The sequence below is a fragment of the Octopus bimaculoides genome, chromosome 1 (assembly GCF_001194135.2).
Source record: "Octopus bimaculoides isolate UCB-OBI-ISO-001 chromosome 1, ASM119413v2, whole genome shotgun sequence".
Taxonomy (NCBI): Eukaryota; Metazoa; Mollusca; class Cephalopoda; order Octopoda; family Octopodidae; genus Octopus; species Octopus bimaculoides.
In genome coordinates this window covers 192,701,476-192,705,042 of record NC_068981.1, presented here as the reverse complement: position 1 = coordinate 192,705,042, position 3,567 = coordinate 192,701,476, and the positions used below count along the sequence as shown (strand labels likewise).

The 3,567-nt window shown below is 36.3% G+C and overlaps 1 protein-coding gene across 6 annotated transcripts in view; it reads right to left on the bottom strand.

Annotated features, from left to right (window-relative positions):
* The window catches only part of LOC106871615 (atlastin-2), a 75,596-nt gene that overhangs the window by 69,391 nt on the left and 2,638 nt on the right, over positions 1 to 3,567 (bottom strand). Inside the window, exon 1 of one of the 6 annotated variants that reach the window (XM_052973531.1) lies at positions 1,963 to 1,986. The exons of the other annotated variants lie outside the window; for them this stretch is intronic. The gene's annotated coding sequence lies outside the window, so the exon portion shown is untranslated. Of the gene's footprint in view, positions 1 to 1,962; positions 1,987 to 3,567 lie in introns of those variants that run through there. 6 annotated transcript variants of the gene reach the window in all.

Genomic DNA, 3,567 nt, shown 5'->3' with positions numbered 1-3,567 from the left:
TTGAAATTGAGATTTTTGAAAATCTTTTTTCAGAATCGGAATCTCCATAGCCTAAAACGTGGGATTCCGTAAAAAAAACAAAATTTAAAAGGGGGGGTATACCCAGATTACATATACTCCATCTCCACCAGCTTTAGTCCTGAAGATAAAGAGGATTTATTAATCCATAAGTTACTTTGTTTTCAGGTGAGGAGGGAGAATTAGTTATTTCTACTTGAAGTTCTTGGATTCTGTCATCGAAAACCACCACCAAAAAATTCATGTAAATCAGAATAGACAGAAATATACAGGGTGCAGCAAGAAAACTGCTCATGTTTTACACAGCTGCTGGTGTGGTGTTAGTAAAGTTAGACAGGTGCTGGAGATGTCTTTATGTGGGTATTCTTTTTTTAGTTTCCCTCATGGGTAACTCATGCATTTGATGTTGAAAATGTTCATCAATAATGGTGAATCTGTGATTGCAATGCAGCAGCACCCTTCTCGTATTATTCACACTAAATCAAAATGATGCTACACCAGATCAAAAATCCATACTGCTATAGAAGCAAAATTTCAGGGCCACCAGCTCAGTGCTAAAAAGAAAACTACCAGAGGACCCCCAGGGTGTTCTAACTCCAGAAAATGCACAAGTTATGAAAGTCTTTTTGAAATCTTCTAAACAGTCAGCCTCAGAACTTTTTTTTATCTTTTCTTTGTTTTAGTCCAAAACCCTGAAGAATTTTAAAACCTCATATCTATTCTATCGATCTCTTTTGCTGAACCACTAAGTTATGGGTGTGTAAACACATCAATACCAGTCGTGAAGCAGTGGTGGGACACACACATCATCATCATCATCATTTAACATCCACCGTCCATACTGGCATGGTGACTAACTTCTTTCAGTTTCCGTCTACCAAATCCACTCACAAGGCTTTGGTCAGCCCAAGGCTATAGTAAAAAAAACTCTTGCCCAAGATTCCACACAGTAGGACTGAGCTCAGAGCCATGTGGTTGGGAAGCAAACTTCTTACCACACAGCCACGCCTGCGCCTAAACTTCCGATTTGGAATTGTCAGGAGAATTTGCAATCCGATCACAAGTTCCCACCATACAAAATGACGGTTATTCAAGAACATCATGAATGTGACACCATGTGTATGCTAGTGGAATGTTTATCAAGAAATGGGGAATCTAGTTGCACTCAGTAATAAATGATATTTAAAGTAAATTTTAGATAACATTATATTTCAGATTTTACTCGTAATTTGAATAATTTTGTGACTAAAATTTTTAAATAAAATTATCAAAAAATTTGTCTGTGTTCAGCACCTTAATATATTCGTTTCAAATTTTGGCACCATGCCAGCATGTTCGGGGAAGGGGGGGTTAATCATTTACATCGACCACAATATTCAACTGGTACTTATTTTATCGACCCCTAAAGGATTAAATGCAAAGCTGACCTCAACAGAATTTGAGCTCAGAACATAAAGACGGACAAAATACCGCTAAGCGTTTTGCCGGTGTGCTTACGATTCTGCCAGCTCGCCGCCTTTGAACACTTTAATACATTAAAAAAAGTTATTAGTACCAGTTAAGCACTGGGGGGGTCGATGTAATCGACTTACCCCCTTCTCCCTCCCGAAATTGCTGGCCTTGTGCTGATATTTGAAACCAATATATTAAAAACAAAGTCGTGTTTGATAATTAGTGCGTGTATTAGTGCATGTATATATATGTATGTATTCTAACCGAAAATAGTCAGAAACACGACGAAGACAATGTTTTTTTAAGGCTCTGATGTGGAGGAATGTATGTTATTACAATACAAACCCTTCTAATCATCACAGGATAATTAAACATAAAACACGATGATATTTAAATTTTTAAATAGGATGACAGACATCTAACCAAACCATGCTAATGTATCTGCAACGACGACGGTCGACAAATGGAAAGTTATATAACTGTCCGTGTTACCTTAAACATATGAAACTTCCAAATTCTTGAGATTCCTTAAATATTTTCAAAAGATGAGAGATAAATTATGAGTAACTATGGTAACAATGTTAATTTTGCAATAAATCCATTTATTCCTCGCTTGCTTCTTCTTGTTTATTTTTGAAATTGTGTGAGAAATCCCATCGATCTTGTCACTTCTGCTACAACTAAACAATTTACTGACGGTATGGTGGCGGTGGTGTTGGTGGTGGTGTTATTGGTGGTAGTGGAGGTCGATTCAGTTTATATTGTTGTATAACATACCGAGGAGATGGTAGTATAAATGAAAGAGAGAGAGAGAGACTTTGACCAACTACATCATGCTTCAGTGACTCGGAGATCCATTTAACCTATATCATCCTCTCCATCTGATCTATATAAATGAAGGAATAGTAATCCACTAAGTCAAGATGGTCACTTTAACCTACTAGAAAAAGCAGTTGAATCTCCGTCAAACGTTAAATGAACGTAGCCATAGATACACCATGAATAAAATAAACGAGATGATGATCGTTGTTTATACCTCTGATTACAGGTCTGCTCGATCGGGGCTGACCTGGGGTTAAACAACAAGAAATGTTAATTGTGAGGGGAATTGTAGTGGCGAAAAGAATAGGATCCATGCGTCTGCTCGCAACAGAAATTAATCTTTAGCATACACACACAAAACGATCGAACCTATCAAGTTGTTATATCTCGTATTGGGTGCTCGTATTGCTAGAAATAGAAGACAAATATCACTCCCGAATGACACCCTGCAATCTTAAAAGAAAAGTGGGGGCGGACACATTGGACAATGTAGTTTTAGGTATACAAAAAGATAGAATGATCACGATTGGAACGCTTTTGTTTGGGGCCGACATGGTGCTTAACAACAGTAATTCGTTTTCATAAAACCAAGATAGAATTACCGTGATATTTTTAACGAGAAAATATATTACTATTCATGATATATATATATATATATATCTTTCTATAAAACTGATACCCTCACTCTTAAGTCGAACCAACGAGGAGGTTTCTAGCTGATCGAGTGAGCAGCTAGAAATAGCAACCAAATCTCACTTAAATAATAAATAACCTGTCTTTAAAATGGATGTATTAGGATAATGTGTGTTCCTATACACGTTGCAACTATAAAAAATTTTTAAAAAGGATGGGCATCATGTCTAAAATATCTCTTGATCAGGTCAGAATTGGCCTGCTTCTTTAAACAGTAACAACTATTGCATCTGTATGAACTGATATCAATAAGGACGAAGAAGGGAGGCTATTATTACATAATGTAATAACAAAGATCATTTGTTTAGGATGAAAGATTAAATTGCAATCAAGGGAAAATATTTTTAAATCGATTAACATTTCTAATAGAATCGAAGACATGGAAAATCTCTTTTAAACAGATATTAAGAGGGAGAATAAAAAAACTGAAGGGTTGTCATCTACAAATTACGTCAATTTCTACTGCAGCTAATTTCAAATTGGATAAAACTAATCAAAACCGAGATAGAAGACATGAAATTTATTTGCATGGAAGAGAGAAAGACAAAGCTCATTTGCCTTTATAGGCAGACCCCCCCCCCC